Genomic DNA, 25,524 nt, shown 5'->3' on the forward strand with positions numbered 1-25,524 from the left:
GATATTGGAAGGCAAGGGACCCTGGGCACAGGCTGGTGAATTTCACCGTCCTAAGGAGCGGCGACGCTATGAGGAGCTAGCACGGAAGCCCAAGAGGCAGCCCCCCAAAAAATGTGGGGGAGGGCACACGAGGAGATTGGCTGAGTCAGGTTGGAGACCTAAACCAACTCCTCGTGCTTACCGTGGGGAGAAGCGTGGTACTGGTCAGGCACCGCGTTATGCGGTGGAGTGCACAGTGTCTCCAGTGCGCGTTCACAGCCCGGTGCGCTACATCCCAGCTCCCAGCATCTGCCGGGCTAGGGTGAGCATCCAGCCAGGACGGATGGTGCCGGCTCAGCGCGCCTGGTCTCCAGTGCGTCTCTTCGGCCCAGGATATCCTGTGCCGGCTCTGCGCACCGTGTCTCTGGTGCGTCTGCACAGCCCAGTGCGTCCTGTGCCAGCGCCCCGCATTTGCAGGGCGAAGATAACCATCCAGCCAGGACGGGTTGTGCAGGCTCTACGCTCGAGACCTCCAGTGCGCCTCCACGGCCTAGTGTATCTGGTGCCTCCGCCAAGTACCAAGCCTCCAGTATGTCTCCCCAGCCTGGTGAGTCCTGTGCCTGCTGCCAGAACCAGGCCTCCTGTATGTCTCCCCAGCCTGGTGAGCCCTGTGGCAGCTCCACGGACCAGGCTGCCCATACGTCTCCTCACTCCAGTGATGATCCATGGCACGAAGCCTCCAGTGATGATCCATGGCAAGAAGCCTCCAGTGATGATCCATGGCAAGAAGCCTCCAGTGATGATCCATGGCACGAAGCCTCCAGTGATGATCCATGGCACGAAGCCTCCAGTGAGGAGTCATGGCACAAAGCCTCGAACGACGGCCTCCAGTCCGGAGCCTCCAGCGACGGCCTCCAGTCCGGAGCCTCCAGCGACGGTCCCCAGTCCGGGGCCCGCAACGAGGGTCCCCAGTCCGGAGTCTCCAGCGAAGGTCTCCAGTCCGGAGTCTCCAGCGACGGTCTCCAGTCCGGAGCCCCCAGCAACGGTCCCCAGTCCGGAGCCTCCAGCAACGGTCTCCAGTCCGGAGTCTCCAGCGACGGTCTCCAGTCCGGAGTCTCCAGCGACGGTCTCCAGTCCGGAGCCCCCAGCAACGGTCCCCAGTCCGGAGCCTCCAGCAACGGTCTCCAGTCCGGAGTCTCCAGCGACGGTCTCCAGTCTGGAGCCTCCAGCGACGGTCTCCAGTCCGGAGCATCCAGCGACGGTCCCCAGTCCAGGGCCCGCAACGAGGGTCCCCCATTTCGGGGCCCGCAACGAGGGTCCCCAGTCCGGGGCCGGCAGCGAGGGTCCCTAGTCCGGGGCCCGCAACGAGGGTCCCCAGTCCGGGGCCGGCAGCGAGGGTCCCCAGTCCGGGGCCCGCAACGAGGGTCCCCAGTCCGGGTCCCGCAGCAAGGGTCCCCCAGCCCGGGGCCCGCAACGAGGGTTCCCAGTCCGGGGCCCGTAATGAGGGTTCCCAGTCCGGGGCCCGCAATGAGGGTCCCGAGTCCGGGGCCCACAACGAGGGTTCCCAGTCCGGGGCCCGCAACGAGGGTCCCCAGTCCGGGGCCCGTGACGAGGGTCCCCACACCAAAGTGGGGTGAGCCAGAGGTGGAGCGGGGTCTACTTCCCGCACCAGAGCCGCCACAGCGGATAGATGCCCACCTAGACCCTCCCCTATAGGTTCAGGTTTTGCGGTCCACTTCTTTTTACGGCCGTGACACACTGCTCCAAAACCGCCATCAAAAAGCCAGACTACGGTTTGCAACTGCACATGAGGACGTTCATTTTGGAGAAATGTCCTCTGGTCTGATGAAACAAAAATAGAACGGTTTGCCATAATGACCATCGTTATGTTTGGTGGAAAAAGGGGGAGGCTTGCAAGCCGAAGAACACCATCCCAACCATGAAGCACGGGGGGGCAGCATCATGCTGTGGGGGTGCTTTGCTGCAGGAGGGACTGGTGCACTTCACAAAATAGATGGCATCATGAGGGAGAAATGATGTGGATATATTGAAGCAACATCTCAAGACATCAGTCAGGAAGTTAAAGCTTGGTCGCAAATGGGTCTTCCAAATGGACAATGACCCCAAGCATACTTCCAAAGTTGTTGCAAAATGGCTTAAGGACAACAAAGTCAAGGTATTGGAGTGGCCATCACAAAGCCCTGACCTCAATCCTATAGACAATTTGTGGGCAGAACTGAAAAGGCGTGTGCGAGCAAGGATATCTACAAACCTGACTCTGATACACTAGCTCTGTCAGGAGGAATGGGCCAAAATTCACCCAACTTATTGTGGGAAGCTTGTGGAAGGCTACCCGGAATGTTTGACCCAAGTTAAACAATTTAAAGGCAATGTTAAAACTTCTTGCAACTATAGGGGGTGCTGTTCCGCATTAGCATTTTTTGGTCTCCAAATTAAACTGCCTCGTGCTCAATTCTTGATCGTACAATATGCATATTATTGTTATTATTGGATAGAAAACACTTTCTAGTTTCTATAGCCGTTGGAATTTTGTCTCTGAGTGGTACAGAACTACTTCTACAGCACTTTTCCTGACAGGGAGTCAGATTTCAGAAATTTTGACCCCTGATCTGGGGTCGGTTTTAAGGTGCCTGTAAATGCTATGGAGAAACCGACACTGCCTACGTCTTCCTCTGGGTGTCAGTACGTCATGACGTTTTGAATGGAGTCGATTGCACAATCAGAGCCACTATAAAACAACAAAACGTGGAAGTATCGTTCTTTCCCTTCGCGCGTCTTACGCAAGATGGACATCGGACTTGCCTCCTTCCAAATGGTTGTTTAGCCAGTAACATTTCTCCGGTCATGTTTTTACTCGTTATAGTTGTTAAAAACATCATAATGTAGTTAATTTGAACCGTTTTATAGCAATTTATATCCGTTTAGTGCGATTTTGAGGAATTTCTTTGTCGTGCACTTTGAAGCTTTGGGCACGTTTCGGGGTCTCGGTCGATGTTAGTGGACATTTCGAAGGACAGAGGACATCTATCGACCAAAAGAAGATTAGACCCAAGAAAGGATACATTGCCCAAGAATCTGATGGAAAATCACCTCATAGTAAGAAATATTTAATATGATAAATCGTTGTTCTGTCTAAATATTTTAAACGCATAATCCGCCATTTTGTTTGTTATCGCTTCACTTGGCGAACCCTGTATTGCACAGTAAGGATAATTTTAGAAATGTAAATCAGCGGTTGCATTAAGAACTAATTTGTCTTTCGATTCCTGTCAACCCTGTATTTTTTAGTCAAGTATATGATTAGCTTTCGATTAAACTAGATCACTCTGAAAGATGACGTCCGACATTTTGAGGCTTGATTTGCTACTATTTTCATTGTATAACCACGGTTTTGTATGGCTAAATATGCACATTTTCGAACAAACTCTATATGTATGTTGTAAAATGATGTTACAGGAGTGTCATCGGAAGAATTCTGAGAAGGTTAGTGAAAAAATTAATATATTTTGGCGATGATTACGTTATAGCTCTCTTTGGCTTGAATCGATGCTCTGGTAACGTTTGCACATGTGGTATGCTAACTTATCGATTTATTGTGTTTTCGCTGTAAAACGCTTAGAAAATCTGAAATATTGTCTGAAATCACAAGATCTGGGTCTTTCCATTGCTATGCTTTGTCTATTTTTATGAAATGTTTTATGATGAGTAAATTGGTCATACACGTTGCTCTCTGTAGTAATTCTAGTCGAGTTGTGATGGTCGGTGCAATTGTAAACTGTGATTTCTACCTGAAATATGCACTTTTTTCTAACAAAACCTATCCTATACCATAAATATGTTATCAGACTGTCATCTGATGAGGTTTTTTATTGGTTAGTGGCTATTTATATCTTTATTTGGCCGAATTTGTGATAGCTACTGATGGAGTAAAAAACTGGTGGAGTAAAAAAAGTGGTGTCTTTTGCTAACGTGGTTAGCTAATAGATTTACATATTGTGTCTTCCCTGTAAAACATTTTAAAAAACAGAAATGATGGGTTTATTCACAAGATCTGTATCTTTCATCTGGTGTCTTGGACTTGTGATTTAATGATATTTAGATGCTACTATCTACTTGTGAAGCTATGCTAGCTATGCTAATCAGTGTGTGGGGGGGGTGGGGGGTGATCCCGGACCCGGGGTAGAGGCTCGTGAAAGGTTAACAAATACTAATTGAGTGTATCTAAACTTCTGACCCACTGGGAATGTGATGAAAGAAATAAAAGCTGAAATAAATCATTCTCTGTACTATTATTCTGGCATTTCACATTCTTAAAATAAAGTGGTGATCCTAACTGACCTAAAACAGGGAATTTTTACTTGGATTAAATGTCAGGAATTGTGAAAAACTGAGTTTAAATGTATTTGGCTAAAGTGTATATAAACTTCTGACTTCAACTGTAAATATGAGATGAGTAATGTAGGTTATGTAAACATTATTAAAGTGCCGTTATTTAAAGTGACTAGTGATACCTTTTAAGTCCGTTTATTTAAGTGGCCAGAGATTTGAGTCTATATGTTGGCAGCAGCTTCTCTATGTTACTGATGGCTGTTTAACAGTCTGATGGCCTTGAGATAGAAGCTATTTTTCAGTCTCTCGGTCCCAGCTTTGATGCACCTGTACTGACCTCGCCTTCTGGATAATAGCGGGGTGAACAGGCAGTGGCTCGGGTGGATGTTGTCCTTGATGATCATTTTGGCCTTCCTGTGACATCGGGTGCTGTAGGTGTCCTGGAGGTCAGGTAGTTTGCAGACCTCACTAACCTCTGGAGAGCCTTGCGGTTGAGGGCGTTGCAATTGCCATACCAGGCGGTGATACAGCCCGACAGGATGCTCTCGATTGTGCATCTGTAAAAGTTTGTGAGTTTTTTAGATGACAAGCCAAATTGTAACGGCAGATTTCCTCCTCTTCGTCTGAAGAGGAGGTGTAGCAGGGATCGGACCAAAGCGCAGCGTGGTTAGTGTTCATCATTTTTAATTAAAGCCAATAAACGTGAACACTACAAAATACAAAACAACAAAATGTGAAAAACCGAAACAGTTCTGTCTGGTGCAGACACACAAAGACATGAAGACAACCACCCACAAAACCCAACACAAAACAGGCTACCTAAATATGGTTCCCAATCAGAGACAATCACTAACACCTGCCTCTGATTGAGAACCATATCAGGCCAACATAGAATGCCCACTCAGCTCACGTCCTGACCAACACTAAAACAAAGAAAACACAAAAGAACTATAAATGGACGGTAAAGGTAAATGGACTATTTCTCAGGTCCAGATCGTAGAATATGCATATAATTTACAGATTAGGATAGAAAACACTCCAAAGTTTCCAAAACTGTCAAAATATTGTCTGTGAGTATAACAAAACTGAATCTGCAGGCGAAAACCTGAGAAAATCTAACCCGGAAGTGATATTTTTTCAGGCTTTTATTTTGAAAAATGAACGAGATTTTTCAAAAGTAGTCAGGTGTCCTCTGAATAGTTCCTGCGCGGGAGAGGGAAGCTCTCCATTTTGTTTTTTTCTCTTATTGAATAGGTTACGGTCCGGTTGAAATATTATCGATTATGTTTGTTAAAAACAACCTGAGGATTGATTATAAAAAACTTTCTATGACCATTACGGATACTTTTTGGAATTTTCGTTGAACGGAACGAGGCTGTAGTTTTCTGAACATAACGCGCAACCCAAATGGCGTTTTCTTGTTATAAAAGTAATATTTATCGAACAAAAATAACATTTGTTGTGTAACTGGGAGTCTCGTGAGTGCAAACATCCGAAGATTATCAAAGGTAAGCGATTAATTTTATTGCTTTTCTGACTTTCGTGACTAAGCTAACCAAGCTAATATAAGGCTAACTGTTCAATTGATTGATACACTCACAAAAGCTTAGATTGCTTTCGTTGCAAAGCATATTTTCAAAATCTGACACAATAGGTGGATTAACAACAAGCTAAACTGTGTTTTGGTATATTTCACTTGTGATTGCATGATTATAAATATTTTTAGTAATATTTTTGTATCTGATACGTTTGGGAATTTTCTTCTGCCTTTCAGCACCGGAACGAGGCTGTAGTTTTCTGAACATAACGCAACCCAAATGGCGTTTTTTTGTTATAAAAGTAATATTTATCGAACAAAAAGAACATTTGTTGTGTAACTGGGAGTCTCGTGAGTGCAAACATCCGAAGATTATCAAAGGTAAGCGATTAATTTTATTGCTTTTCTGAATTTCGTGACTAAGCTAACCAAGCTAATATAAGGCTAACTGTTCAATTGATTGATACACTCACAAAAGCTTAGATTGCTTTCGTTGCAAAGCATATTTTCAAAATCTGACACAATAGGTGGATTAACAACAAGCTAAACTGTGTTTTGGTATATTTCACTTGTGATTGCATGATTATAAATATTTTTAGTAATATTTTTGTATCTGATACGTTTGGGAATTTTCTTCTGCCTTTCAGCACCGGAACGAGGCTGTAGTTTTCTGAACATAACGCAACCCAAATGGCGTTTTTTTGTTATAAAAGTAATATTTATCGAACAAAAAGAACATTTGTTGTGTAACTGGGAGTCTCGTGAGTGCAAACATCCGAAGATTATCAAAGGTAAGCGATTAATTTTATTGCTTTTCTGAATTTCGTGACCATGCTAATTTGGGGCTAGCTGTTGTAGCATTGATTGCTACACTCACAAAAGCTTGGATTTCTTTCTCTGTAAAGCATATTTTCAAAATCTGGCACGATAGGTGGATTAACAACAAGCTAAGCTGTGTTTTGGTACATTTCACTTGTGCTTGCATGATTATAAATATTTTTAGTAATATTTTTGAATTTGGCGCCCTGCAATTCAGCGGTTGTTTAGGGAAATGATCCCGCTAAAGAGATCTGTGCGCAGAGAGGTTAACAAACCTCCAAACGAGCTTCAATGCCATACAACACTCCTTCCGTGGCCTCCAACTGCTCTTAAATGCAAGTAAAACTAATTGCATGGTCTTCAACAGATTGCTGCCCGCACCCGCCCGCCCGACTAGCATCACTACTCTGGACGGTTCTGACTTCGAATATGTGGACAACTACAACTACCTTAGTGTCTTGTTAGACTGTAAACTCTCCTTCCAGACTCACATTAAGCATCTCCAATCCAAAATTAAATCTAGAATCAGCTTCCTATTTCGCAACAAAGCCTCCTTCACTTATGCTGCTAAACATACCCTCGTAAAACTGACTATCCTACCGATCCTTGACTTCGGCTTGACCTTGGCGACGTCATTTACAAAATAGCCTCCAACACTCTACTCAGAAAATTGGATGTAGTCTATCACAGTGCCATCGTTTTGTCACAAAAGCCTCATATACTACCCACCACTGTGACCTGTATGCTCTCGTTGGCTGGCCCTCTCTTTATATTCATCACCAAACCCACTGGCTCCAGGTCATCTATAAGTCTTTGCTAGGTAAAGCCCCGCCTTATCTCAGCTCACTGGTCACCATAGCAACACCCACCCATAGCACGCGCTCCAGCAGGTATATTTCACTGGTCATCCCCAAAGCCAACACCTAATTTGGCCGCCTTTCCTTCCAGTTCTCTGCTGCAAATGACTGGAACGAATTGCAAAAATCACTGAAGCTGGAGACTTATATCTCCCTCACTAACTTGAAGCATCAGCTGTCAGAGCAGCTTACCGATCACTGCTCCTGTACACAGCCCATCTGCAAATAGCCCACCCAACTACCTCATCCACATATTGTTATTTATTGTTGCTCTTTTGCACCCCAGTATCCCTACTTGCACATCATCATCTGCACATCTATCGCTTCAGTGTTAATGCTAAATTGTAATTATTTCGCCACTACGGCCTATTTATTGCTTTACCTCCCTAATCGTACTACATTTGCACACACTGTATATAGATTTTTCTATTGTGTTATTGACTGTATGTTTGTTTATCCCATGTGTAACTCTGTGTTGTTGTTTTTTGTCGAACTGCTTTGCTTTATCTAGTAGTAAATGAGAACGCAGTAGTAAATGAGAACTTGTTCTCAACTGGCCTACCTGGTTAAATAAAGGTTAAATAAAAAAATTACAAATACATTTTTTTAATAATCTCTGATGTCTCTCTGGAAGACAACTCGTGTCCTAATTTCATCCACCTTGTTATCTAGAGATTGGACATTGGCGAGTAATATGCTCGGAAGCGGTGGATGGTGTGCTCGGCTTCTGAGTCTGACCAGTAGGCCGCTCCGTCTGCCTCTCCTGCGGCACCCGTGTTGTTTTAGGTCGGCCTCTGGAATAAGATCGCATGTCCAGGGTGGAGGTCCGAACAAAGGATCCGCTTCGGGAAAGACGTGTTCCAGGACATAATGATGGTAAGTTCACATCGCTTTTATATCCAATAGTTCTTCCCGGCTGTATGTAATAACACTTGAGAATTTCTGGGCTAACAAAGTAAGAAATAATACATAAAAAAACTAATAACTGCATAGTTTTCTAAGGACCTGAAGCGAGGCGACCATCTCTGTCGGCGTCATCTTGCAGCACTCCACCAATCAGGTATTTATGGTAGAGTGGCCAGACGGAAGCCACTCCTCAGTAAAAGGCACATGACAGCCTGCTTGGGGTTTGCCAAAAGACAACTAAAGTACTCTCAGACCATCAACAAGATTCTCTGGTCTGATGAAACCAAGATTCAACTCTTTGGCCTGAATGCAAAGCATCACGTCTGGAGGAAACCTGGTGAAGCATGGTGGTGGCAGAATCATGTTGTCTGGATGTTATTCAGCGGCCAAGACAACCCAGGAGTGGCTTCGGGACAAGTCTCTGAATGTCCTTGAGTGGCCCAGCCAGAGCCCGGACTTGAACCCGAGAGAACATATCTGGAGAGACCTGAAAATAGCTGTGCAGCGACGCTCCCCATCCAACCTGACATAGCTTGAGAGGATCTGCAGAGAAGAATGGGAGAAAGTCCCCGGATACAGGTGTGCCAAGCTTGTAGCGTCATAACCAAGAAGCCTTGAGGCTGTAATCGCTGCCAAAGGTGCTTCAACAAAGTAATGAGTTAAGGGTCTGAATACTTTTTACTTTTATGCTTTTGCAAACATTTCTAAAAACCTGTCATTATGGGGTATTGTGTGTAGATTGATGGGGAAAAACTATTCCATTTTAGAATAAGGCTGGAATGTAGCAAAATGTGGAAAAAATACTTTCCGAATGCACTGTACAAACACACTCCCACACACTCGTGCATGCACCCATACACAGGAACAGTTGATGAACAAGACCCTTTTTGACCTTAGTCAGGCTTAACAAGCTGACAATGTGTAAATCTCCTTCCTCCCTGGTGAGTCAGAGGAGATGAGAGAGGAGGGACTGTTGCCAGGATAGTTTACACCCCCCATTCTCCTATCGAAAGAGCAACAGCTGCGTATCAGCCTTAACCTAATCGATAGGCGCAAAATGCTCATCATCAGCACCAGAGCATGCTGAGTGGTTGTAATCAATAGCAGCTCCCCTGGAGTGCAGTGATGAGACCTGGCCTCTCACAGAGCTGCTGTTAAACCACAGTAACCCAATCACAACTCACTGACCAGCTCACAGTAAACCAAACACAGCCAATATAACCTATACAAAGCAAGGCAATAGACTTACTGCTGGTTCACAATGGCTGGCCCAAGATAAGACACCACACAGGTTTAAAGATCTATACTGAACAAAAATATAAACGCAACATGCAACAATTTCAACTAATTACAGTTCATATAAGGAAATCAGTCAACTGGAATAAATTCATTAAGCCATAATCTATGGATTTCACATGACTGGGCTGGGGCGCAGCCACTGGGTAGTCAAGCCCAGCCAATCAGTTTTTCCCCACAAAATGGCTTTTTTACAGACAGAAATACTCCTCAGTTTCGTCAGCCGTCCGGGTGGCTGGTCTCAGACGATCCCACAGGTGAAGAAGCTGGATGTGGAGGTCCTGGGCTGGCATGGTTACACGTGGGCTGCGGTTGTGAGGCTGGTTGGACGTAATGCCAAATTCTCTGAAATGACGTTGGAGGCGGCTTATGGTGGACATTCCTGCAGTCAGCATGCCAATTGTATGCTCCCTCAAAACCTGAGACATCTGTGGCATTGTGTTGTGTGACAAAACTGCACATTTTAGAGTGGCCTTTTATTGTCACCAGCACAAGTGTAATGATTATGCTGGTTAATCTGCTTCTTCATATGCCACACCTGCCAGGTGGATGGATTATCTTGGCAAAGTAGAAATGCTCACTAACAGGGATGAAAACAAATTTGTGCACAACATTTTAGAAATAAGCTTTTTGTGCTTATTTCAGCTCATGAAACATGGGACCAACACTTTACATGTTGCGTTTATATTTTTGTTCAGTATAGAAATAACCTTAAATTTCAAACAACTGGGCATCAACAAATCCTTACAGTATGTACTTTACGAAAATGGCAGACGATTATTTGCAGATTACTTCCTGAAAGGATTGAGAAAGCTTGTATTTTTGTATATGAAAGAGTTATCCTTCTGGAATAAGGAAGAGGTGGGGCTCTAAACGTTGCTGTGAGAAGATAAATGCATGTTTACATAAAGACTCTGTAACAGATACTGCAGTATACAGTATAATGCTAATTAAACATTCTCATTACAGTACTTTACAAATAATTATAAAATCAATAGTCTTTGAATAGAAAAATGACAGTCCTGTTCATTTAGGAGAAGTGAATGATACGTTTCATATTCTGATATGTTCTTAATATGAATGACAAAGATCATGCAGCATCGGAGAGGCAGCAGAAAGGTTATTCATGTGGATGTAAAATCATAAAGAAACAGTGGTGAATGCCCTGGCGGATTTCTTTCCGCAGATTTTCCGCTACAAAGTTCGCTAACTGCCCCTGGGTCATGAGTCACGTGTGAATTAGCATGCTAAATGCAGCTTTTTTTGAATGTGGATGAAGACTGTGTCACTCTGTACCCTTGAGTGATGCTTAAACCTTGTGAATTCAGAAAAAAATATACAGGATTGCTAGTATCACCTCAATAGAAAGATGTTACATTTCCCTGAGGCAAAGTTCTCTCCAAAAAATCGTAATCATTTGCCTTTGAAATGTTAACTGCCATATGAATCTGCAAATAACCTTTTACTTGTTCAAGGGGGTCGACCTTTGCTATTTTCGTACATAAGGATCTGTTGATGCCCAGGTGTTCGGAATTGAAGGTTATTTCTTTGTTTTGTGTAGGCTCCCTTGTGGGATTCCTGTTGTTGTTGTAATTTTCATTTGGATTTAGTGCCAGATTCAGTTCTAAATTATACCAATCTGCGGAGACATTTTACTACATGTGGGCTCTCTACACACAAAGGGGACTCAAGCCTTCTTACTCCAGTGTAACTAAAGCTTAGGAAGTAGACTGTAAGTGGCTGTGTTTGAATTATTTACACAGGGGGAAAGTGTGTTTAGTGTGGTTACGGGGGAAGGCCTGGAAAATGTGATCTATTGGGGCTTCCTATTTCTGAAGCGTTGGGCAGGGTAAGTGAGGGCAGGTCAATAAAGGGAACATGGGAGCACAAGGGTACTGTGGGCAAACTGGGCATGCAAGGCACATGTGGGGCATTAACTTCTTATGGCTGCAGGGGCAGTATTGAGTAGCTTGGATGAAAGGTGCACAGAGATGCCCAGAGTAAACGGCCTGCTCCTCAGTCATAGTTGCTAATATATGCATATTATTATTAGTATTGGATAGAAAACACTCTGAAGTTTCTAAAACTGTTTGAATTATGTCTGTGAGTATAACAGAACTCATATGGCAGGCAAAAACCTGAGAAGAAATCCAAACAAGAAGTGGAAATTCTGAGGATGGTCGATTTTCAACCAAGATCCTATTGAAATCACAGCGAGATATGGATGAGTTTGCACTTCCTACAGCTTCCACTAGATGCCAACAGTCTGTAGAACCTTGTCTGATGCCTCTACTGTGAAGGGGGGCCGAATGAGAGGGGAATTAGTCAAGTCTGCCATGACCTGACCATTCTTTGACCATGCGCGTTCACATGAGAGGGAGCTCTGTTCCATCGCTCATCTGAAGTCAATGTAATTCTCTGGTTGGAACGTTATTCAAGATTTATGTTAAAAACATTCTAAAGATTGATTCAATACATTGTTTGACATGTTTCTACTGACTATTACGGCACTTTTGGACATTTCGTCAGCTTTTAGTGAACGCGCTTCCTGACGTTGGATTTGTTTACCAAACACGCTACAAAAATAGCTATTTGGACATAAATGATGGACGTTACCGAACAAAACAAACATTTATTGTGGAAGTGGGAGTCCTGGGAGTGCATTCCGACGAAGATCAGCAAAGGTAAATGAAGATTTATAATGCTTTTTATGAGTTTTGTTGACTGCACAATTTGGCGGGTAACTGTATGGAAAACGCTGTTTTCAGATGAATATATCTGAAAAAATATATTTTAATATTGTGTTTTGCCGTAAAGCTTTTTGAAATCTGACACAGCGGTTGCATTAAGAACAAGTGTATCTTTAATTCTATGTAAAACATGTATCTTTCATCAAAGTTTATGATGAGTATTTCTGTTATTTGACGTGGCTCTCTGCAATTTCTCCGGATATTTTGGAGGCATTTCTGAACATGGCGCCAATGTAAACTGAGGTTTTTGGATATAAATATGAACTTAATCGAACAAGACATATATGTATTGTGTAACATGAAGTCCTATGAGTGTCATCTGATGAAGATCATCAAAGGTTAGTGAATAATTTTATCTCTATTTGTGCTTTTTGTGACTCCTCTCTTTGGCTGGAAAAATGGCTGAATTTTTCTGTGAGTTGGTGGTGACCTAACATAATCGTTTGTGGTGCTTTCGCTGAAAAGCCTATTTGAAATCGGACACTTTGGTGGGATTAACAACAAGATTACCTTTAAAATGGTATAAGATACATGTATGTTTGAGGAATTTTAGTTATGAGATTTCTGTTGTTTGAATTTGGCGCCCTGCACTTTCACTGGCTGTTGTCATATCATCCCGTTAACGTGATTGCAGCCATAAGAAGTTAAGGCACTGTGCATGTGAGGAAATGTGGCATATGGGGACACAGACAGGACAGCTGTGCTTGGTTAGTGTTGAGGCAACCCACATGGGAGTTCTTTACTCATGACATTAACATTGGAGGCCATAACATAAACCCTTTCAGAAGTAGAGGAGGACATTTGGCTGGAAAACACTGCCATTGTTTCAGGAGTCAATTGCGTATGTATAAATGCGTGCAACAGATCAGTCACCTACGGGGGATGGAAAGAGCTGACGGAAGAGTCACCTACGGGGGATGGAAAGAGCTGACGGAAGAGTCACCTACGGGGGATGGAAAGAGCTGACGGAAGAGTCACATACTGGGAATGGAAAGAGCTGACAGAAGAGTCACGTACTGGGAATGGAAAGAGCTGATGGAAGATTGTGCTTTCATGCAATCATGCAAAAGTGATCTTTGCAGCCAAGGTGTCTGGTCTTCAGTCAAGTGGAAAATGCTTCACATTAAGGTCTTTCCAATAAACACTGAGGAAAGAGAGAGAGTCACCAGCCAGGTAAGAATCTCGATCATTATCAGGGGAACCCCCATGCTGACAGCGCGGATCAAACTTCTTCCTGAAACTCTCTCCCTCTAATTTTACACATGACTAGGTTTTTCCTCAAGAGCGTTGAGTAGAGAAAATAAGATTCACTGTCAATGGACTAGTAATGGTACACAACAGAGCTGGGCTTTGGCATACATACCTGACTTGTCAGTGTGACATATCACCTTTAAAATTATAAGGACGGGACTCACTCCAGGAAACATTCAAGTCTTTTCTTATTTAAATCAAAAATAATAATGCCAAACAAACAGAAACAGAAGCCTTATGTTTCACCTAGTTGCCTTTGTCAAGAGCATACATGCATTTCACTTTTTAAGCCATGTGGGGAATTTGACAACAGACAGCAGAATGTAGAAAAGTTGTAATTCTGTTGTTTCTATGCAGGAATACATTGAGAATCTTACAAAATAGTACCAACAATACACACTACCTCTGTCAACATCCTTGGGGGCACAGGTCCAATTTAGATTGTTCCACAGCAATGAACCCAGAACAGAATGGATGGTGGAGAACAGTCACTTCTTCCTGGCACGAACCAAGAACACTCCACATTATGACAATACACTTTCCTTTTCATGCACAAACCAATTCATTTTCCATATTGTGTTGTACAGCACTTAAAACAATTTGTTTCATACACATAAAAACTGAGAACAAAAAAACAGTATATTTTCAATGAACAAGTCAATCATTTGTTGTGCATTCATTGGATTTATAAAGAAAATGTTTTTATTTGATAATGTGTTTATCTGAAAGTTGTGTGGTCGAAGCAAGACATTTGATTAACTTTAAAATGGGTCAAAAGAATTGGGGGAGAGAGAATAATAAAATAAAATGATTTTGTGCGTTGAAATGTGAAGGCAACCGCTATTGTGGAGGAGTCTCAATTTGTAGCTCAGAGGCAGGAGTCTCCCGATTGATTTAATTTTTCATTAAAGTCACTCAGGCAAGTCCTGTGTCAATGCAACTGAAATTGACTTTTAAAACTGCTGTGAGAAGTAAAGAGTAAACATGGTAGTACACGGACGCCAGACGCCCCTGGCAGACAGGCAGACTGGTAGACTGAGGTGCACTATGAGGTCACTGAGGGCTCAAGTCTCAAGGCAGCCATTTTACAACATGTTTGCAGGCAAACAGTATGAATGACTGGTTGTGAGATGGCATTCAATAAAGTATGAGTATCTATAAGTGATAGGCTACTGCAGGCACATTACTGTAAATTAATTGCTTCAAATACTCTGATTTGTGTGACAGTTCTTGTATCTTTTTGTCTTGAAACAGAGGAGGGTGTATTCACTGATTGCAAAAAGAACAACATAAGTGCCTAATGAACATCACATATCACCGTATTAGATAACATACATTTATAGTATAAGTTCAGGTTTGCTCTGAGCTCTAGCTGAGTGTTTTCAGCTAAATGCACCCAAACTGTTTCAAAATCATTCTAACCACCATGTAGACATGTACATCCATGTTGCTATTAGTTGAGAATGATGCAGAGAAAATCTAATTGTACCCTACCTAGGGATCCTGACTTTGACATCGGTCTACCAAACTATTTAAGGGCTTAACAGTTTTATTTCCCAGAGCCTCGCCTCACTGTTCTTCCTCCACTCTGAGCAACCCAGCAGGGCTGTTACCCTAGAGTTGACTAGAACGTGTTTATGCACAGGCATTCTGCTTCACTACTTACATTAAGAATGTCTAAGAGCGCACTAGTGGCATGTGAAATGAATTGCGCTGATTTGATATTTATGACAAGCCAAGTTTGAGCAGAAAATAAGATAGACAAGGGCCCTATTAATGTTAGCCCAGTGAGACACTACCCGCCAACTAAATAATGCCGCTCACTTTGTGATTTTAAATCTGATCTCATTCTTTTGACTGGCACATACACGCCTTACGCTTTATTCTTTTAAGCAGTGGTTCTCAACTGGTTTTGCCTCAGGATCCAAATTGAGCCAGGTCTCAGTCGCGACACAATATTTGAATCGTGAAAAAATAATAGACAAAATACAATCAGGAAAACTATTTTTGATGCTATATTGATAGTACATGTTACAATTATATGGCAAGGGAACAACATTCCCACCTCTTTCATTGTCAATAATAAAATGCTGCCCATGTTCTTGATGAAGAATGTTAAACTCACTGGTTTGAGACCACAAAATAGCGCTGCTAATAGCTCTATATTGAAATAATGTGATTGAAAAAAAAAAAAATTAGATAAAATGATTTTACAATTTAAATTCATTATAATTTCTACACACTTTCTATCTGGTTTAAGTCATTTAAGTTCAGAAAGGAGTTTATTTTCTCTCATAAAAATAAAAATAAAAATATTTATTTTTATCTTTACATCTTTTTACTCAGACACCAGCAACCCATTCCAAACCTCCTGCAACCCAAATGTGGGTCTCGACCCAGCAGTTGAGAATCGCTGCTTTAAAGAGACCTGAGCTAATACACAAAGGCATATTCTGCATATTCTAAACACCCATTGATCATTCTGCCTTGGGGAAATAACGCTGTCACGCAGACAGATAGATTCAAATATTATTTATACATGTATGTTTTTACCTCCTAATACAGCCCCTCCTGCCTCTGTCCACTCTCCTCCAATCAGATTCAGCTTTGATGTCCACATGGTCTTAGGGAGCCCTGACAGTACATTAACCACAGCAGCATACACAGCCTCTCTCTCTCTGTGATTTACCACTGACACGAGAGCGGCTGCCTCCATTAATTTATAGATGAGGGAATGGTTTAAAAACGTTTTCCCTAGAATATCACTTTGAATGGAAAAAAACACTCTCTGCCTCAAGCAAAGAGAGAGAAAATCAATATCTAATTTTGGAGTCAAACGTACAGGCAGGGCAGATTCTATACAATGTGATTGCAGGACTTCTTTATCCTTCTGATCATGCAAATTGGACTGTAATGGATTCAATTCCATTTGATGCTTCTCTCCTGGTAGAACATATACCTGTCCTCTCAGTAATTGGCAAATTACTTTGTTTGGGTACGTACACAGTGCAATCACAACAAACACACAGGCAAAAAAAGTTGAATTCTACAGCGCTGGTTCCCTGATGCTATCCTCAGTTTTTGCATATTTCTCTGGCCATGCAGACTAAAATGAAAATAACATATTTTTCCAGTTAAACAGGCCAGGGAATAAGTGCAAGTTCAATAAACTGTGAAATAACCATCCTCTTTTAGATCAAATCAATCAAGCACAATGCTTTTAATGTCTTCATTTCCTACGTTTCACATGCTTCACATGTCATCTGCTCAGCCGAGGGTAGTCTACCTGCACTGGAGACATGAGGAACATACTGTAGCAGTCTTCTGCCCTCTACTGATTGAATCATTTCCACTCCTTATTAAAACTGGGTAGAGTATCCCAGCACCACACATCTACTAAAAACAAGTGAAGGCAAGGACCAGACCAACAGAAAAGCACCTCCTGAACTCAACAGACAAAATGAAAATATAGAACACATTACAATATGCAGAAACATTATAGTCAATATTTAAGCTTTTTTCTCTGTGCAATCAGTCACTCAGTCTTAGAAGTAAATAAATGACAAAATGATAATAGAGGACTCTGCTTGTGGGTGATTACCTCGACAGTGGAGGTTAGCGTGAAAACATTGCTGTAGTGTTCCTGCTGTGAAATTTAACAGAAATGGGAGACATCTGGAATCTGGGACTTCATTAACATGCTAGCTGCATATTTCATAGTTGGCAGGTTGAAAATGTCACATTGTAAGTTTGAATCTTACATTTATGGTTGCATTTGTGCAGTAACATTTGCAGGGGAGTTTCTAGTAGGCAATTGAAACATGTTTCAATACGTTGCATGCTAGGTGACTTTAGAATGAAAACCATATTGGATTTAATTGTTTCCTGTGTAAATCATAAGGTGACAGAAAACAAATAGATTAAATTAGACAACATAGACAGATATTGTAGACAGACAGTATTCTCAAAAGGGCTCCATTAGAACATTTAAAGTTGACACCTCATAGGCATAAGCACAGAGAGTTAGCAGCCTACAGAACATCACTTTCAATAGAGAAATGGTTCTCTGCAAGTTCCCTCATTCTTGGCACTTTCATTATTATCATCATCATCATCAGTTTGTGTGTCATTACCTTCTGATGGCCTAATTACTGTGGAAGAGGATTGCTGATAGAGCCTCTAACCAACCTTTGGTGAAGCTGTCAATGCTGCGGAAAAATATGATTGCAAGTGGCGGAATAAAATAGTGCATCCACACCATGCATTGGGAAACAGGTATTTGATGGATGACACTGTTTACCATCTGAGTTTAAAGAGAGAGAGAGAGAGAGAGAGAGAGAGAGAGAGAGAGAGAGAGAGAGAGAGAGAGAGAGAGAGAGATGCAAGGCTATTGCAGATGATTATACTTTATTTAATGGAAACTTTTTTTTAAATGTAAAGACAAAGTCATCAATCCTCTCTGGCTGTGCGGTGGAGCAGCTTACCTGCCGCCACAGACTTTGGCTGGACGTTATCCAATTACACACAAACACAAACGTACATACACATGCACGTACACACGCACGCACACACACTGAAACCGAAAGGAGGACTAGTAGTAGTGTGACTGAACATACCAATTGGAGGCAAGGTTATTATAGTCAACTAAAACTGAAACTAAAACGGAATCTTGGTAAACTGAAATAAAATACTTAACAAACCCATTTGAAAACCTAAAACTATACTGGAACTATTGTCTTTGACTCCAAAACAACCTAAAATAAAATAAAAACCATCACGATTTATGTTCAGGTTTAGTTTTTTGACAACTTAGCGCGAAAATTTAATTGTGTTTTCAATTTGGCGGGTAAATACTGCCAGGAGATGGCAATGTTTCAAATAGTTTCCAGCAATGTATCAATGTTAGCTTTAACACCAAAGATACTACAAACTAAGATATCAAGAAACTGCCTCTCCAATAGAAATCCTTGATCAAGCTTGTAGACGACGTCATGGCGATGTTAGCTAGCTAAGCTCATGCGCAGAAACACTTAATCGGGTCTAATAGTCGTCTTGCGCAGCGCTGCGCATGTGCAGTGCTTTGATATGAAGTTGATTTTGACAAAAATGTAAACGTGTCAGTTTGTCACTTTCACGAGGTTGGAGGTGAATAAGTAGACCAGAGCCAGGTTTTGTTCAAAAATTGTCAAGGTTCCTGTCTGTGTAAGTGGCCGTTCCCTCTCTCCCTTGGCCATCCTACGTGACAGAGGGAACGCCCGCTTACACAGAGAGGAACCGTGACAATTTTTTTCAAAGGTAAATGCCCTTTATGCAACATCTTCATTATCCATTATTTTTGGCGGACTTCCTCCCCAGACCTTGTGCTGACTATCTTACGATGCTCCAAGGTCTGGGATATCTGAGACTATATCACTATCACTAGCTATCACTAGCTAACAGGGAAAAAATCAGCTAGGTCGCTAACTTGATTTTTCTTACTTGTACTACTAAAGTTCAAAAGCATTGGATTGGTGTAAACATGTGCGAGATAGAGTTTCCATCATATTTTCTGCGCTATTTCTTTTAATCCAAGTCACATAGAGATTTACTTTATAATTTAAACCTAACCGATGATCTGACACATCACTTTGTGTTTCTGCTCTCCCAGGGGCAAGAAGTGACATCCCCCAACAAAACTATACAACACAAATGCCTCCTAGCCTCCCACGCATGCTTTCTGTTCCTAACAATAAAACAAAACTTGAAACTAACTAATATAAAAACGAAACAGAAATATTTTTATACAAATCAAACTATATAAAAACTAACAAATCGGGTCTGTAAACTAACTGAAACTAAACTGAAAACTCGTAAAAGGAATAGAAATAAAAACAAATATAAAAACACACAATTATAATAACCTTGATTGAAAGTTATTGAGAAGGTGATTTACATTGATGTCATCATAGCTCTCTTAAAACAAGGCCTCACTTCTGGATTATTCTTGCATGGGAGCATCTTGACTGAAAAGAGACAAAGGGTACATTTTAATTCTCTCATACCGTGGAGACACACTGCAATAATGCACAACCTGACACACACACACACACACACACACACACACACACACACACACACACACACACACACACACACACACACACACACACACACACACACACACACACACACACACACACACACACACACACACACACACACACACACACATTCATCTCCCTGTCTTGGAGCCATATCCAGGAATATTATAGTTTATACATTTATTATTTTAGCTTTTTCCGCTGTGTTTATACCTCTGTATCTGTGTCTCAGGGGGCCTGGGGGGTTTGGGTGGTAATCAGGGGTCATACTGTACGTGTGAACCCAGCCTCCACTAATAAGATCCTTGCAGTGAGACTGGGATTGATGCCGGCTTTGTAATGCATTGGCCTATTTGGTCGCAGTAATGTGCAATCTAAACTAGTGTCCAGTTTCATTGACTTGATGTTGCCATGTTCCTTGGCTACGACGATGTACACAGAGGGTAACGGCCATTAAAGAATAGAGGCATTTTGAAAAGCTGTAATTTTTGTGTAGTACACAACTGAAGGACCAAGGAGCAGTTTTCTGTGGCTATATGACATCTTGCCATTATCATGCTATAGTGAACATGCAACTGCAGCACTGCTCCAAGGTCAAATTATTCAATTCGAGCAATTTAAGGAAGAATGAGGTCAAATGGAGGATAGAAAAAGTGAATAATGGGAGCGTGTCGTCTTTATAATGTGTGTCTTGAAAGCGCAGTAAGGACAATTCATGTGAAAGTAGGCTAGCCACAGTCAGAGCCCCAAGGGTTTCAGCATAACAGCATTAAGACAGAAATCACCTTTTTAACAAGTAGCTCTAATGAAGAGTAAGTGCAGTGCATGTGCTAGCTGTAATGAGTTGGGGATCAGGCCTGGGTAATGGATGTTTTGGGTATTTACTAATGAATCTGAATGAGCTATTGTGTTTCAATGACTGGCGTTTTATAATTATGTAGGAAGGCAAATGAACAATGGTGTATGAATAATAGACGTCTTATGTAACTGTAAAATGCACAGTAGGCAGAAATATTTGCTAATCTATATGACCTATCCAATTAACACAGGGTAAAGTGTACAGTAAGGCTGCATGTTCACATCAGATCTTTTCACATCAGATCTTTTTCAGAGCTGATCTGATTGGTCAAAAGACCAATTAGTGAAAAAATATATTAGATTCTAAGATTCTAACTCCCTGGGAATCTGTGCCACAGGTCTGGCAGTGGTAACGAAGCCCTTTTCTCTTCCTACTACATCTGACACTGCTCACTGCTCAGAGCCTGCAGGCGACTCCTTTGTTGTGAGCGGATAGCTTTTACCAAAATGATGACTTCAGGTTTGCAGGACTTGTTTTCGCTCACTTTCTCAGATATTCCCTGAGACCATTTTATATTATATCATATTTTTTGCTTTAAAGGTGCTAGGAGATATTCTGGATGCTCTAAACATCCTTATACTGTAGGTCACTGATAGAAGACACAGCACAGGTATTCGAATAGTAGTGTTTGTATGTGTGTGTGTGTGTGTGTGTGTGTGTGTGTGTGTGTGTGTGTGTGTGTGTGTGTGTGTGTGTGTGTGTGTGTGTGTGTGTGTGTGTGTGTGTGTGTGTGTGTGTGTGTGTGTGTGTGTGTCCATGTTTGTATGTGTGTCCTAATGTCAACAACAAAAATATCCCACTAATTGCTCTCATATTGTTTGCGTTAATTATTTACTTTCCCAACAAGCGGAATATATTAACATGGAGCAGATTAATGTGCATTTTTTACATAGTGATAAATCACAGTTCTGATGGAACAGAACGGAAAGATGAACAAGACATATAGTTAAGGTTATAAATGTTACTAGAGCTGCTAAATGAATTGCTGCCATCTTGATGTTGCATTACGGTGGCTTTAATTTCTCCCACAATGACAAAGCCCTTTTTACAGCCAGGCTGTACTGACATGGAACCGACTGTGTCTGAGCAAGTGAGCGAGGCAATTGACTTTATTCGTTGTGATGAGACTAACAGATGGGGAAGATCCATTGCGCTCTGTCTCTAGGCTGGCTTGGTGTGCAAGGTAGCCTAGCGGTTAATAGCGATGGGCCAGTAACTGAAAGGTCGCTGGTTAAAAAAGTCTGCCTTTCTGCTTTTGAGCAAGGAAGTTAACCGCCAATAACAACTGCTCCCAGGGCGCCGATGACGTGGACGTCGATTAAGGCAGCCCCCCGCATCTCTCTGATTCAAAGGGGTTGGGTTAAATACAGAAGACACATTTCGGTTGAATGCATTCAGTTGTGCAACTGAAGGGTATCCCTCTTTCCCTTTCCCAATAGCAGCTATAACAGGACTAGATATGTGCTTGCCTTATAAATGCATTAGCTGCAGAGGGTGAAAAATTGTCTGGAAGTGAGTCTCAAAGCCCTTGTCTGGTGAAAACAGAGCTTTTAAGCCCCTATAAGTGAGTCCATCATCTCTAATCTAGGTGCCACTAAAACAAAGGTAATCAGCCCTGTGAATGTGTGCGTAGGCATGGCCATATCTCCACATGTACTCCGCAGAGGGAAAGGGAAAGTCAAGTGCCTCGAAAGCACAGCGTAAAGCATCAAAGTAATGACTCTTCAGCTGATGAGTATGTCAGTATGCCATGTGGCTGGAAAATAGCGTTGATTTCGAAAATCTCTAATGCTTTATCAAGGAACTCAAATCAAATCAAATTTTATTGGTCACATGCACATGGTTAGCAGATGTTAATGCAAGTGTAGCGAAATGCTTGTGCTTCTAGTTCCGACAGTCCAGTAATATCGAACAAGTAATCTAACAATTCCCCAACATGTACGTACCTAATACACACAAATCTAAAAGGGGTGAATGAGAATATGTACACATAAGTATATGGATGAGCGATGGCTTAGTGCCATAGGCAAGGTGCAGTAGATGGTATAAAATACAGTATATACAGTGGGGAGAACAAGTATTTGATACACTGACAATTTTGCAGGTTTTCCTACTTACAAAGCATGTAGAGTTCTGTAATTTTTATCATAGGTACACTTCAACTGTGAGAGAAGGAATCTAAAACAAAAATCCAGAAAATCACATTGTATGATTTTTAAGTAATTAATTTGCATTTTATTGCATGACATAAGTATTTGATACATCAGAAAAGCAGAACTGAATATTTGGTACAGAAACCTTAGTTTGCAATTACAGAGATCATACGTTTCCTGTAGTTCTTGACCAGGTTTGCACACACTGCAGCAGGGATTTTGGCCCACTCCTCCATACAGACCTTCTCCAGATCCTTCAGGTTTCGGGGCTGTCGCTGGGCAATATGGACTTTCGGCTCCCTCCAAAGATTTTCTATTGGGTTCAGGTCTGGAGACTGGCTAGGCCACTCCAGGACCTTGAGATGCTTCTTACGGAGCCACTCCTTAGTTGCCCTGGCTGTGTGTTTCGTGTCGTTGTCATGCTGGAAGACCCAGCCACGACCCATCTTCAATGCTCTTACTGAGGGAAGGAGGTTGTTGGTCAAGATCTCGCGATACATGGCCCCATCCATCCTCCCCTCAATACGGTGCAGTCGTCCTGTCCCCTTTGCAGAAAAGCATCCCCAAAGAATGATGTTTCCACCTCCATGCTTCACGGTTGGGATGGTGTTCTTGGGGTTGTACTCATCCTTCTATTCCTCCAAACACGGCGAGTGGAGTTTAGAGCAAAAAGCTCTATTTTTGTCTCATCAGACCACATGACCTTCTCCCATTCCTCCTCTGGATCATCCAGATGGTCATTGGCAAACTTCAGACGGTCCTGGACATGCGCTGGCTTGAGCAGGGGGACCTTGCGTGCGCTGCAGGATTTTAATCCATGATGGCGTAGTGTGTTACTAATGGTTTTCTTTGAGACTGTGGTCCCAGCTCTCTTCAGGTCATTGACCAGGTCCTGCCGTGTAGTTCTGGGCTGATCCCTCACATTCCTCATGATCATTGATGCCCCACGAGGTGAGATCTTGCATGGAGCCCCAGACCGAGGGTGATTGACCGTCATCTTGAACTTCTTCCATTTTCTAATAATTGTGCCAACAGTTGTTGCCTTCTCACCAAGCTGCTTGGCTATTGTCCTGTAGCCCATCCCAGCCTTGTACAGGTCTACAATTTATCCCTGATGTCCTTACACAGCTCTCTGGTCTTGGCCATTGTGGAGAGGTTGGAGTCTGTTTGATTGAGTGTGTGGACAGGTGTCTTTTATACAGGTAACGAGTTCAAACAGGTGCAGTTAATACAGGTAATGAGTGGAGAACAGGAGGGCTTCTTAAAGAAAAACTAACAGGTCTGTGAGAGCCGGAATTCTTACTGGTTGGTAGGTGATCAAATACTTATGTCATGCAATAAAATGCAAATTAATTACTTAAAAATCATACAATGTGATTTTCTGGATTTTTGTTTTAGATTCCGTCTCTCACAGTTGAAGTGTACCTATGATAAAAATGACAGACCTCTACATGCTTTGTAAGTAGGAAAACCTGCAAAATCGGCAGTGTATCAAATACTTGTTCTCCCCACTGTACATGTGATATGAGTAATGTAAGATATGTAGACATTATTAAAGTGCCATTATTTAAAGTGTCCAGTGATTGGGTCTCAATGTAGGTAGCTGCCTCTCTGAGTTAGTGATTGCTGTTTAGCAGTCTGATGGCCTTGAGATAGAAGCTGTTTTTCAATCTCTCGGTCCCAGCTTTGATGCACCAGTACTGACTTCACCTTCTGGATGATAGCAGGGTGAACAGGCAGTGGTTGTTGTCCTTTATGATATTTTTGGCCTTCCTGTGAGATCGGGTGATGTAGGAGTCATGGAGGGCAGGTAGTTTGCCCCCGGTGATGCGTTGTGCAGACCGCACCACCCTCTGGAGAGCCTTGTGGTTGAGGGTGGTGCAGTTGCCGTACCAGGCTGTGATACAGACCGACAGGATGCTCTCGATTGTGCATCTGTAAAGGTTTGTCAGGGTTTTGGGTGACAAGCCAAATTTCTTCAGCCTCCTGAGGTTGAAGAGGCGCTGTTGCGCCTTCTTCACCACGCTGTCTGTCTGGGTGGACCATTTCAGTTTGTCTGTGATGTGTACGCCCAGGAACTTAAAACTTTACACCTTCGCCACTGCTGTACCTTCGATGTGGATGGGGGGTGCTCCCTCTGCTGTTTCCTGAAGTCCACGATCATCTCCTTTGTTTTGTTGATGTTGAGTAAGTGGTTGTTTTCCTGACATCACACTTCGTGTGCCCTCACCTCCTCCCTGTAGGTTGTCTCGTCGTTGTTGGTGATCAGGCCCACTAATGTTGTGTCATCTGCAAACTTGATGATTGAGTTGGAGGCGTGCATGGCCACGCAGTCGTGGGTGAACAAGGAGTACAGGAGAGGGCTGAGCACACACCCTTGTGGGGCCCCAGTGTTGAAGGTCAGCGAAGTGGAGATGTTGTTTCCTACCTTCACCACCTGGGGGCGGCCCATCAGGAAGTCCAGGACCCAGTTGCACAGGGCGGGGTTGTGACCCCGGGCCTCCAGCTTGATGATGCGCTTGGAGGGTACTCTGGTATTGAATGCTGAGCTGTAATCAATGAACAGCATTCTTACATAGGTATTCTTTTTGTCCAGATGAGATAGGGCAGTGTGCAGTGTGATGGCGATTGCGAAATCTGTGGACCTGTTGGGGCGGCATGTGCAAACTGAAGGGGGTCTAGGGTGG

This window comes from Salvelinus alpinus, chromosome 3 (assembly GCF_045679555.1).
Source record: "Salvelinus alpinus chromosome 3, SLU_Salpinus.1, whole genome shotgun sequence".
Taxonomy (NCBI): Eukaryota; Metazoa; Chordata; class Actinopteri; order Salmoniformes; family Salmonidae; genus Salvelinus; species Salvelinus alpinus.